Source organism: Acinonyx jubatus, chromosome D3 (genome assembly GCF_027475565.1).
Source record: "Acinonyx jubatus isolate Ajub_Pintada_27869175 chromosome D3, VMU_Ajub_asm_v1.0, whole genome shotgun sequence".
NCBI classification, from domain to species: Eukaryota; Metazoa; Chordata; class Mammalia; order Carnivora; family Felidae; genus Acinonyx; species Acinonyx jubatus.
The window spans coordinates 87,514,221-87,528,054 of NC_069392.1; positions in this window are offsets into that span (position 1 = coordinate 87,514,221).

Genomic DNA, 13,834 nt, shown 5'->3' on the forward strand with positions numbered 1-13,834 from the left:
ACCAAATGACTAAACTGATTGAGTCTCCATCAGTTTACAAATATCTTAGTAAATTACAAAAAGGAAATTTTATCAATAGCCTAATCTCCAAGAACTTCCCACTGATAAGCACGATCATGCTTTCCTAGAGGGTAAAACAACCTTAGCTTGACAATAGCTAGGCCTCCAGTAATCTGTGAGTCTTCTCTGGCATATGGAAATCCCATTAAGAAACTTCCTCTTGACTTTACCTCTCCCAACTGCACAGTGTATAACCAGTCACTCTTCAGAACCCCAGTGCAGCACTTTCTGCCCACGGGTCCTGTCCCTGTGCTTTAATAAAATCACATTTTATGCACCAAAGCTGTCTTCAAGAATTCTTTCTTGGCCATCGGCTCCATGCAATGAGTATTATTACCCGCAAACAGGCTGAGAGAGAATGATTCTGTATTGATTCTGGAGGCACAGCTGGCAAATGATGGAAAACCTACCCCAGAGGCCAGGGTGGGGTGGCACCCTCCTCCTCCTGGGTGGAATTAGAGGGTGGTTCTCACTCTGGCTTACAGGATGGAGGAACATGATTTCAATGAATCCAGTTAACAAAATAATAGCCCTCAGCACACAGGAGGCCTAGGCCTCTGACCTGAGTCTGTGAGTCTCAGAATGGCTCCATAATAGCGTAGGCAGGACCCTGTGCAGCCCGGGACATGTAGCACTGGGCACCAAATCCCTCCCAGTCAAGTCTTTGCCGCATGATTTAATACCTGCCCTCAATCCCTTGGCCATAAATTTAAAAGGCAGTGGGAAGATACAGTTTTCAAAAGCATTTGGGAACAAAGAAATATTTGGTTATCAGTTATTTTGAACAAATAGCCAAAATCCATTATTCATATTCTATTGACATATGGTCCAGAAATAAGTGAAGGCAACTGTCCAGATTTACTAATTCAACCCCTGGAAAGATTTTTGTTAGCTTTGTTTTTATTAACCAGTTTGGCATTCTCTACAGCCTTAAATTTATAGCATGATTTTTATGCTTCCTCATTCAGTTTGGATTTGTGTAAGCCTACAACCTGAAAATGAAACTGGTATATAAGTAATTTATGGGAGCAAAGAGAAGTAGCCAAGAGATCATGTGAGTCACAGGTGAGGTGTTGGGCAGAAATCCCGTGGCCAGGCTTGCTAATGACCACCCTGGCAAGGGGCAAGCTCAGGCATACGCGCATGTGTGAGTCAGGGATATGTTTGAAGTAGGGTCCCTGAGTCTGCAGGGACAAGAGGCAGAGAATATACTGGAGAAATACGTAGGGAAATTAGGCCCCACCAGCAATCCTCCACAGGCAGATGAGGAGGTCCCAGAAGAAACGGGATCCAGTTCAGGACACACAGAGTTCTCCCGGCATCCATGCTCCATTTCCCTTTGTGACTGTACCCCCTCTGGTACCTCTGTAATCTCCAGCTGTCTGCAATACTCTGAACTGGTTAAAGGTCTCATCAGTCTATCCTGTAGAGCCCTCCTTCGGAAACTATGGACCAGGCATAGGCCAGACTATGCCGTTAGGGAGACCCTGAGCTGCCAACCCACCGCTGGGACCACTACGTTCCCTACCTACCCCCTTCTCCGTAGGTTCCAGGACCGGGTGGAGGTTAGAGCAGGCACCTCGAAGCACTAACCACAGAGTTACCGTGTGACCCAGCAACCCCCTTCCCAGGGATGCACCCAAGAGAACTGCCAACAGGTACCCAACAAATAACCTGTCGGCCAGTGGTAGTTACAGAATTGTTCTCAGTAGCCAAACGGTGGAAACAATCCAAGGGTCCCAGATGTGTGAACGGATAAAAAAAAAACAAACGTAGTCTATCATACAACAGAGTGTTCAGTCACAAGAAGCGAGGTACTGATACAAAATGGATGAACTTTAAACAGTGTGCTAAGTCAAAAAGCCAGACACAAAAGGTCACATCATGTAGGATTCCACAAAAATCTAGAATTGGGAAATTCATAGGAACAGAGGATGATTGGAGGTGGCCAGGGGCAGAGGGAGGGGGAAGAGGGTCGCTGCCTCATGGTTAGTTTCTGTTTGGGGTGAAATCAGACGTTTGGGGAGATGTGCAGGCTGTACCGCATGTGAATGTAGTTAACGCTGAGTTCTGCCCTAAAAATAGTTAAAATGGCAAAATGCACATTTATTTCACCACAAGGAGAACTCATATGGGATAGGCCAATGGGCGGCGGGCAGAAATCACTGCTGTGGGGACTCCCCTGTCCTTTGCAGGGGCCTCACAGGCCACTGTCAGCACAGAGTCCAGAAGTTTCCCCAAACCCCTGCGGAGGCTCCAGTTCTGCAGCTGCCCACACAGCCTCCTGCAGCGGCCCAGAGGCCTGTCCTGTCTGCCTGCAAGCCCCGGAGGTGACCGGTTCTCCGACCCTTCCTTACCAGCCCCTTCCCAGGCAGGGTAAGCTCCAGCGCCCATATTTGATTCCCAGTTCCCAGAACACCCGGAGGGGGGCTTTCCTGGCCTATAGAAGGACCCACTTCCTGGTCCCATTCAAAGCCTTCATCCGTGGGGAATGGCCTGATTCTTCCTCTCTGGGGAGGGAGCTGCTCGTGGAGTACCTTCAACCACCCTGGGAGGAGTGCTTCAGCCTAGGAAGTATTCTCCATGTCTCATTTCATCTCCACTACTGACTGCAAAGCATGTTATTACTTGGGGAAGACGAAACAATTACTAAGTGGTGTGACGGGGCTGGGCCTGCCTTTCCCTGGGGCATCTGATGGTTGCTCTCCAGTCACCAGGCTCAGAAGTGCTTCTCGGTGACCCTCACAGGTGGCCCTGTTCACTCCCACCCGAATTTCCATGCTCAGCCTTCCTTGGCATTCAGAATATGCCCCAACCCCCCCAGGAAGCCTGCAAAGTTCGGACGTGTTTTACAAGTGGTTATTATTGAGCTCATTAGCGTTACCCTATCTGTCTTTCACTGTTGTTATTGATTTTCGGACTCACCCATCACAGAGCATCTGGGCACAAGCCCAAGACAGATGCTTAATTAAACTCTGAACATCCCCACTCTTGCTCACACACACATTGGTCCCTGAATAACAAATCAGACGAATGCCAGTGTAGTCAGATGGCCCTGGGATCATGGGCAGTAAAAGTGGCCAAACCCCGAGAGGCACCTCCAACTTTGAAAGTTCACCACTGCTCAGACACGTTCTCTCAATGAGCCTTCAACATTCTGGTACCACAATGAGAGCAGGGCGCGGAGCGGCTGGCATCGCATCTCCTTGGACCCTGCAGAGACACACGGGCGCACCAGGGAGGGAAGGTCCTTGCTCAAGAATGGAGTTATTGGCGTTTTGGTCAGACTGGCTGGTGCATTAGCCCCAGTTCCATGGTCTCCTGACCACAAAAGTCATTGTTCCAACTGAGAGGCCACTGTGCAAGACTGACACTGAGCTGGCACAGTTCCAGGTGTCTCCAAGAAGGCTTGTATTCAGACACAGCGCTCTTGAGGGCAGCTGCCTGAAAGCGGCCAGTTTCTGTGCACACGTGGCGACAGATCTCCCACTGCCCTCCGTGGAACTAACACAAGATATCCGTCCACCTTTCCCAAGGGTGCAAACTTCCCTCATGGTCTGCAAGTTATGACTAGAGTACCGTTCTTAACCAGGGGCCACTTCGCCCCCCCACCCCGGGGGGCACATTTGACAATGACCAGATACATTTTGGGAAGTCATAACGGGAAGGGGCTGCTTCTGCCTCTAGGGGGCAGAGGCCTGGGATGCTACCACCCTGCAGCCCCATGATGAGGAGTCATCCGACCAAAATATCAACAGAGCCCAGGGGGAGAAACCAGCCCTTGAGAACGCCTACCCCACACTTACTGTTCTAAAGACTTCCAAAGGGTTAAAATAATTATGTTGACAGGTCTTTGTCCACTTGGGCTGCTATAACAGAGTGGGAAAGACTGGATGGCCTGTAAACAACAGACATTTATTTCTCCCAGCTCTGGAGGCCAGCAATCTAAGATCCAGGTAACGGCCGACGTGGCACATGGCAAAGACCTGCTTCCTGGTTCGCAGCTGGTGCCTTTGCTGCGTCCTCACAGGCCAGAAGGGACAAGGGAGCTCTCTGGGTCTCTTCTGTAAGGTACTCATCCCATTCATGGGGGCTCCACCCTCATGACCGAATCGCCTCCCTAAGGCCCCGATTCCAAATATCATCACACTGCGGATTATTTCAACATAGGAATCGAGGTGCAGGCAAATAGGCTGTATTACGGGTGGATCGAGGCCTCTTCTACCTTTAAACCAGTCTGCTTATCGGCACAAACACGATCTCCAATATGTTTAAGATGTTGAACCTGTATTTGTCATGCATCTTTTTAATTTACATGAGGCTTTCAAGTATTGTCTTCCTTGTTTGAACACTGGGAATCTATTTAATTGCTGTTTGTGCAGAAGGGCATTCCCAGAAGGGCACCTGGTAGACAGAATACACTTTTTCTCCCAAAGAGGACAAAGTCCCCTCCCTCCAGGAGCGTGGAAGCTCACAGGCACGTGGCAATGACACGTCAATGGGAGGACATCTACGCTCCCACGAGGTAGACAGCAAGAACCATCAGCACACAGAAATCACAATGGACTAAAGTAAGACCTCGCTAAGATGCTGTGACTTCGTCTGGACCCTCAGGGAAAAGTCAGGGCTGGGAGAGTGAGGGGGGGATAGGAGGATGCAGGGCACAGGCATTTTGCTAAAGCAAACTTAACTTGGATCAAGAGAACAGCAGGGCACACGATTCGTACCGGGAGCACTGGGGCTAAATTTGGAAAGTGAGCTGGGAACCAGCTTACAACTTGCCGTGAATACCAGACTTAGGCTACCACAAAAGGTTTTTGACCAACAGATCTATTACAAAATGAAAGAAGTGTTTTCATAAACCTAATTGGTCACTTTGATATAGCTAGAGCAGAAATCAGGTGGACAATCGAGATACTGTAGGACACAGGAGTCGTGAAAAAGGCCTTGATTAGGGTAAGATTTTGCATCCGAGTGGTGACTGAACAGGAGTTGTTCTTGCTGTTATTATGAATGAGAGGTCACCAAAGGTGGAAAAGGGAACAAGGAGGCGATGGAGGGATTGTGAAAAGCTGTTTGGGGGAAGAAGCAGCGGAGAAGGACTTTAAACTTCCAGAAATTCCTCATCTCTATACAGCCTGATTCTCTTTCCATCGCTTTATTGAGACTGTTTTTATTTATTTATTTTTTTAAATTTTTTTAATCTTTATTTATTTTTGAGAGAGAGACAGAGTGTGAGTAGGGGAGGAGCAGAGAAAGGAGACCCAGAATCTGAAGCAGGCTCCAGGATCTGAGCTGTCAGCACAGAGCACGATGCGGGGCTCGAACTCACGAACCGTGAGATCATGACCTGAGCCGAAGTTGATGCTCAACCAACTGAGCCACCCAGGCGCCCCGAAACTGTTTTTAATATAGAAGTCACAGTGACCTCATAACTGGCCAGTCAAGTTGCTTATTTTTCAACCATCATCCTACTAGATTTACCCGTAGATTTTCAGCTACTTGAATGTTTTCATTTTTTAAGGCACATTCAGTGTGCACTGTCTTTGTTTTAATGCAAATAGTTTTAAGCACATTCAGGCAGTATGTTAAGCTTCAGGGGTAAAATGAACATGATTCCTTCTCTCCATAAACTTATAACCCAGTGGGAAACAACTATTAAACAAGTAATTATGCATATATCCCTGTATAAATATAATTGTGGTAAGTGCTATAAAAAAAATAGATGCTCTGAGAGTTCATCATAGGGAACTTCCCTTGTCCTGGAACAAAGAAAAAACTCCCTGAAGAAACACCCTGGCTGGGACGTGATGGGTACGGGGGAGTTCACTAGATGGACGGCCAAGTATGATACCCGAAGGGCACCGTGTGCAAATGCCACGGCCCAGGGAGAGCTAGGGGCCGGCATGGCCCCTTTCAAGGGGGGTGACCAAGGGAGAGTGACAGGGCAGAAGCCTGGCCACATTAGACCATGCCACCCCCACAGTCAAGATTTTGAATCCAGGGTCACAGCAGGCCACGGACAACATAATAAGGTCTGCGTTTTCACAACACTACCTTCAGTGCCTCCCGGATGGCGGGCTGGCGGTGGGCAAGGGTGCGTGGCGGGGAGGCCGATTCAGAAGTTGCTGGGGGGGCTCCTCCTTGAGTCAGAGCGATGGCAAGGGGATGGGGGGTGTATCGGAGAAAGAGAGGGAGAGGCTTTGGTTAGTGACTGAATGTGAGGAGGTCCCGGAAAGGTGCCCTGGGAAGGGGAAGAAGATTCAGTTTGGACACAGGAAGCTGAGCTGTCCTGCAGATGAGCTCAGAGTCAGCCTGGGGCAGGAAACATTATTGCCCTGCTGTCTAAAAGCTCTCTCCCTCCTCCCTCTCGGAACATCCCTCCCCAGCCTCCTCCCGCCATCCTTCCAGCTCGGGTCTCCTCGTACGGCGGTGGCGGCAGCAGGTGCACACTTCACTCCCGAGGCCCCTCTCCTGCTGCTCTCTACCCCCGGAGGGAACCACCCTCACGCCTCCTGCAGTTCTGTCCAAATGCCCAGGCCCCTACGTCTCGTCTCCGTCCCATTCACCTGCAGTGCAGACCCCACAGCACAACCGGGTACCTGCTGCCTTCTCTCCGGGGTCCTGCTGGCATCTTAAGCTTAACTAACACAAATCTGAGCTTATTCTCTCCCCTGAGAAAAGAACAAGAGCAAGGGAAAAGGGCTTCCAACCTCTATTAATGGCAGTAGCCTCTGCTCGATGCCCAGCCCCCACATATGGGATCCGTCCTCCTTGGCTCCTGAAAACCAGCATTCGTAAAAATGTGCCGATCCCCTTTTGAGACCAGCCTGCTGGGCCCTCTGTCCTCCCCTGTCTAGGCCCTCGTCACCTCGCTGGCCCCAGGGTTTCTCACCGCGGCACCTCCCGTACGTCACACTGGGGGGGTTATTCGGGCACACGGAGCCGAGCACACGGCCTGGCTGCAAAACCCCTGCAGGCCCCTGATGGGAGGACACACACTTGGGCCTGCAACCTGTCCTGCTGCCAGCGGCTCTTCCCGTCCATCCAGCACCTGTCTCTCGGCTGCCCTCCCACTGGTCTCCACCTGCCGCCTGCGAACTCCCTGCCCAGCACACCCTTCTCCCGCAGCTTCCCTGCCTTCTCCAGGTGACTGTGTGTTCCTTCCTCTGGGCTTCCACAAGCAGCGCTCACAGACTGCGGGTCACATTTATCACCGTGTTTCGCAACTTATCTGCTTGGCTGTCCACATTTACAAAAGTCCCCGATCCCTCCTTTGCATCCTTAGGACAGGAGAAGCCACGGGCTCAGCCGCCAATCGGTTCACCTGTTCTGAGTCCTGGCTGCCCTGTGGAGCCACCCGGCACACGTCTTAGACACGGCCCTGCCTGGGCACCGTCCGCAGAGACTCTGGCTCGACCGCGGGGGCAGGACTCAACCGCGAGAGGGCCTCCAGGTGAGGACAACGGGCAGCTCGAGCTGAGAGGCCGAATGAGAAGCGGGCAGGGCTTGCTCCACGGAAGAGGAATTCTGAAACCGTGAGAGAGGGGAAGAAGCACTCCCACACGCGACAGAAGGCCCGTTCGGTCCAGGGGGCTGGCGGGGCGGCCCGGCGAGCTAGCTGGAGACCCCGTGGCGTGTCTGAGGGGCTGGAGTTGGCCTCCATGGGCTCAAACCAGATGGAGAAGTTGGAGGTAGAAGGACTCTGTGCTGTGGGCAAGGACAGCAGCTTGAAGGGTGGCGTGAATTCACCCTCCGCCCAGGATCTACATGCAGGAGGGTATTGCTGGCGTTAAGAATGGCCCACGCCTGAAACACAAGAGGTGTTCACAGCCCCGCCTTCCAGGTGCTTGGAGGAGTCTCGAAGTACTTGTGGGGTAAGCCCACCATGAACAGAGTGAAGGGACGCACCAGCTGGGCTGGCTGCTCACATCAAGGGGTCCCCGGACAGCAGCTAAGCGGCTCGCATTTTGTCTTCCTGTCCTGGGGAGGGATTCGCGTGGATTCTCTCTGCCCGAGCAAACTGATGCGTTTGTGGGTAAACAGTGGTCTCTGCCTTCCTGTGCTGGCAAGAGCGTCAGGCTCGGCCCCCACGTGGAGGACGGCCACCCCGCGGTCCGCGGAGACACGGGCCCTGGAGACGCCTGCGATCCTCACCCGCGGGAAACGTGCGCGCGAGGAGACGGTGACATTTGGGAGAGAACAAAATAGCACAACATGTAGGAAGTTGCGAGAGAAGGATTATTTAATCCTCTTCTGAAATGCTGGCTGGGCTCCAAGAGCAGTAGGCAGAAGACCAGTTTAGGAAAGCGAAAACCAATCTGAATAATGATGAGAGAGCCGGTGTCAGGAGCCGGCCCAGCAAACTCATTTATAGCCTTGAAAATGAGGGAATAATTGAATCTTCCTGTGGAAATGAACATGCTGCAGAAAAAAAAAAAAAAAAGAAATCAAATTGGATTTTTCTCCCCAGGTCCTAGAACTCCTGTTTCTGCCCTACGCGGTAGGGGAACAATTACATAATCAGAGGAAACCCTCTCTCTACCGTCCAGCCTTACAAAGACGCTCCATTCCATTCCGCAGAGCAGAATCCATTCAAACTCGTTCCAGGTTGTGTCTGCACCCAATGCTTTTAAGTCCTAAAATCACGCGGCCTCTGCAGCTCACGTTCCAGAAGATCTATGGTTTCACCCAAAGCAGAAAGAATTAGTGGCGCTCCTTAAAATGGTCTCTCGGGCAGTGAGACACTGAAGGAAGGAGCCTGAGTACCTGGGCCCGGGTGGGCTCGCCTCCTCCAGAAGCACAGGGCTGCCCTTCCTGCCTCGTCTGGAAATGGCCCAGCCGGAGGAAGGCAGTGACTTGGGTCTGGCCACTTTGCTGGGATACTTACATCCACGAGAACACAATGTCCCCAGGGCTGGAGAAGCGAGGGGTCTGGGCCCCTGTGTCCCGCGTGTCAGGCACGGCAGCAGGGACCCGCATAATATGGCCGGTTTCCCTGTCAGAGTAGGTGTCTCCTCCCCTTCTCTACCGCGTTAGCCCCAAAATACTGTTTGGCAACCAAAATAGCTCACTGTTTCAGCACCCCCATAATAAACTGACAGGCGCGATGTCAATAAAACACACAGAAATTATTTGTGACCAGAAAAAAAAAAATAACCCCAAATATCATCAAAACTGAAAGGAGAAAAAGCACAGGATCAGGGTTTCTAGATCTGGACGCTGGGCATCACATCGATTTTCTATGAAGCTGAATTCTGCTCCCAGGGTTGACAGCATGGAAATAATAATCCTAGGGCCGCATGCCAAGTGCTGCCCATTTATTCCTCTAACACCCTGACAGGGTAGGAACGATTACTACTGGCCTGTGTGGGAAACAGCGGAGGCAGAGAGAGGTCACTTGTTTCAGTCAGGATCGCACAGCTAGTAAGTGTCAGAACTAGGACAGGAAGAAGCCAGGCAGCCCGAGGCCACAGACCATGCACTTAGCTGCCACACCGTGTTGCCATGAGCCAGAAACTGCACTGGACATTTTATAGACATCATCACATTTGGTGTGTGGATCTTTGTAACCCCAACTTACAGACGAGGCATATAGGCACCACCAGGGTTTAGGGCAACACTCCAACACGCAGGCATTTAACCGCGTGCCCTGGGGCGCACCAAGGTGAACCACCTGTTATAAAAGTTCTTTGTAAAGCTCTCACAGCCCGGCGTGTGCACCAGACACGGTCGCTGCAGCCACGTGTGAATCAGCTGAGGTTTCCCCGGTCCTTGACGTGGCGGCCATCCCCCGACACACGTAATACTGCCACTCCACGATCCTTCTAAAAACTCTGAAAACCCACGTCCACTGTGAAATGTGGCCCATGTACCCTTTCTCCAGGACATCGGTTGTACACACACGTCGTACGTGCCTACACACGCACGTGTGCACACCCACATGGGTGCAGCCACACAGATACACACAACCATGCTGGACACACCCAGACCAATCCTTGGCCCACCTTAGTAAGTTAACTTCTGGAAGAACAGAAAATAAAAATTGGTCTTTAGAATCATGGTTGCAAGTATCTAACAGGTGCTAGACATTCAACGCATCTTTCGGTTAATAAAGGTACTGCCGGGTGAACTGCCCGAACCTGGAAGGGAGCCCACCCGCAGACAGACCCCCCGCGTGACGGCTGTGGGGCCCAGGAGCAGCAGGGGAAGCACTGGGACTCGGAACCCTGTGGGGCGGCAGCATTTCGGTCTCCTCTCTAACCGGACGAGCTGATGCTACTGGCTACCTGACCTCCCGCCCTCCAGTCCCTCATCCAGAGTCGCTTTGCTTATCCTACTGAGAGACAAAGCTGGTTTTGCTTCAAACCTTTGTGGACCCCTCGCTGGGGAGTGAAAATCCAAGTTTACAAACTCTCCCGTCCGGGCCCCAGTCTACTGCCCACCGCACCTCCTGCTACTAGACCCTACTCCCCAAAGAGCCCTCCCTGAGCCCCTCCCCACAGCCCTGATCACTTCCCACTTTACCCTGCAATTCTCACTTCCTTTAATGCTCTTCTCTCCTTATTTACCTGCCAAATTAATATTTGTCCTTCCAGATCCAGACGTTAGCTGCTCCATCAAGTTTTTCCCATCCACACCTTTTCAGACACAATAATTTAACAACTTCTGGTAGCTGGCCATAATAATTTGTTAAAACTTCTATTTAAACTCCTAACCACTGGTCTGAATGCATGGGTATGTGCAGAAAGATACATTAATAGGTACATATTGAAACACACACACACACACCATACACCTAGACAGGACTAATATTTCTCAACTTTGAGTCCCAGTACGAACCATGGCATCTGGTATGTATTAGGTGTTTGAAAATGTTTAGTGACAAAATGGATGGACGGACAATGGATACATGGAAGGACAGATGGAAGAAAGAGGGAAGGATGTATTGATGGGTAAATGGATAGGTGGACAGGTAGGAAGATGCCATTCAGGTTTAAGAGCCCAAGTAAATATGGCTGCACTCATGCAGAAAATCAACGAGGTTAAATCTGAGTTTCTTGCCTTGAAGGGCAACTGAGCACCATGATTAAATACACAGGTTGTGAAAAGGGACTGAATGGGTTTAACCACTCTTCCACATTTACCAGCTATGTATCTTTTCTATGTTTCAACTTCCTCATCTTAACTATATAGGTTATAATAGTACCTCTCTCTTAGGGATTAAACGAGCTAATGCACACCAGTTGATGAGCCCATACTCTACCGCATACTCCACACTGGGGGATGGGCATGTACTCAACAGCATATGCCACACGGGGGATGGGCACTTCCTCTAACCACACTGTGTAGGAGGTCATGAGCACAGACCTGGCATCACACTCCCCACCTAGTGACAAGCCCATACTCTACAGGGTACACACTGTGCCAGGTAACAGGTTAAACGTGGAGAGGCAAAGAAGACGGCACCCGAACCCTGCAGAGCCTGGTCTAGTGAGGAAGAAAGATGTTGACATGAGTACGTGGTTGTATTGAATATGACAAAGAAAGGCTCGCAGCACTTTGAGCTCTATAGCAGGGTGCCCACACTAGCCTGGACAACAGGATTTCCTGAGGAGGTGACACAGGGGCAGAGACCCAACAGTTGAGCAGGCGTTAACTAGGCTAATAAATGAAAGAGCTTTCCTGGGGTGGCACCAGCACGGGTCCTAGAAGCCAGGGGGCACTGCAGATGACACTCTGGGACATTAGGGTGACCACTCACTGAACTGGGGGAGATAGGCAAGGCACACAAGCCAGGTTGAGGATTTTCTTCCTTATCTACGAATAATGGGAAATGGTTCCAGTTTTAAGCAAGTTGTAACTGTTTCCCCGCACAGAATGGAAGAGGTGAAGGAAAACAATGATCTGCACAGCCCAGTGAAAGATGAGACTAAATTGGAGAGAGATGCGACATAATTGTTGTTACCAAAACCCACGGAATTTTGAGTGCAGCATGTATTTAGTTTAAAACCACATAATGACAAGAAAAACATTAAGGGGGTTCCTGTCCCATTCATCCATCTCTCTGGTGCTTCAGACTTGAATTTCGGGTCTACCTGAAGGTCAATGTAACATATAAAGCCTGCCAATCACGGCAGCTCCAGGTGTCACTGCAAGGAGCTGTATCGTGTCTAATTTGGTTTCACAGCTATGAAGTGTTCATTTTTCTCCTTGGAGTCTCTCGTTCCGGTTACTCCGATCAAACAGATCATCTCTGGCTTACTTTGGAGGTTACCTCCGTCTATCAGAATGTCATTAGTTACTGCTTACAGGATACACATGCTGGCTACGCTTGCCATTTCTGTACTCAGACACATCTCGTTAACACCCCCAGGTCTCTCCACATCTGCCCCACTTCCCATCACTGCTGTCGGCTCCGCTGTGGAGGAAAGCCACCCCTTTACTTGTGTTCTCCATTAGCCACCTGGACACAGGCCGACGGGTAGATGCCGGCAAGAAAAAGTAACACCTTCCACACCATTGTGGCTTCCATCTTCCATTTCCTTGTCCTCCCTTCATTAATCACTGATTCTGCCTTTCCAAACACCCATGTTTGTGGACTCCAACAGAGAAATGACTTCATAAACTTTAATATACTTTCTAAAGCTTCCCCTCCCCACACGCCTCTCCTGAAATCATTTCCCACATTGGTTCCCCATCACACAACCTCCTCCACAGACATTTTCAGAACAAATGAATACACACAGCCTTTTTTCTTTTTCTTCTTCTTCTTTTTTTTTTTTTTAGACGAGACAGAACACAGATTCCTAAAATAGAAGAAACTATATTCACTAAAGAACATCAAATCCAAGATATATAGCTTATAATGTAAGGCTGGACACTAAATTGAGAAGTCATTTTGCCATAAGCAGAAATGATGAATATCTTTCCCAAATGGAAAGGCCCTGACAGCGAGGCTATAAAAATCACATTACTATTGTTACATATTCATGTGACTAAAAATGCATCAATAAATAGACAGTGAGAGGCCATGGATGCTGTACATATGGAGACCATATGTCTCAGGTTTTCTGGGAAAGAAATATTATGTCCTGTGTACCCATATGTACAGTCATCCTGGCTGGCCGTGTGTCCCAAATTTTGGCTGAGAGAATATGGCCACCATAGCTTACATACATACACAGTTCCCGCAAAACGCGAGCAATGGAACGAGTGATGTGTATGGCCACATTTGGCTGTGGCGGGGTGGTGTTGACAGAAAGCGAGGCATCAGAACCAACTCTAGGGTAGAAGGTGAAAGGACAGAGTCTCTCATAATTATTGCAGGATGTGGAAGAGCCAACGGTATATTTTATAAACTCTTCAATGATAGCAGTACAGAAAAGAAACAATTAGAAGCAGCCACAGGCATTTTGCAGAAAAATGTTTTGTAACAAGCGTTTTCAAATGCATATGCATTGGAAGGAAGTCTCACCCTGGCACTGTGGAATTAGCAATTAAAGAAGAGAGACAGCTACAGCATTTGAAGCGAATGAAGACTTTCAAGGCTCAACACTGAGCAGGTGCAGCCGCAGGCAGCATGGAGTCACAGACAGGCAATCCTGACGATCCCTGGGAGTGGCCTGGAATGACACTGGCCAAGTGGACAAGAACAAGGGGGACATTTCCCTAGTTACTCTGGATACAAAAGACTGCTTAGTAAGACCAGGATTATGCAATTGGCTTATCTAACTATGATTCATTTGATATGATGTACAGTTACACCTAAATT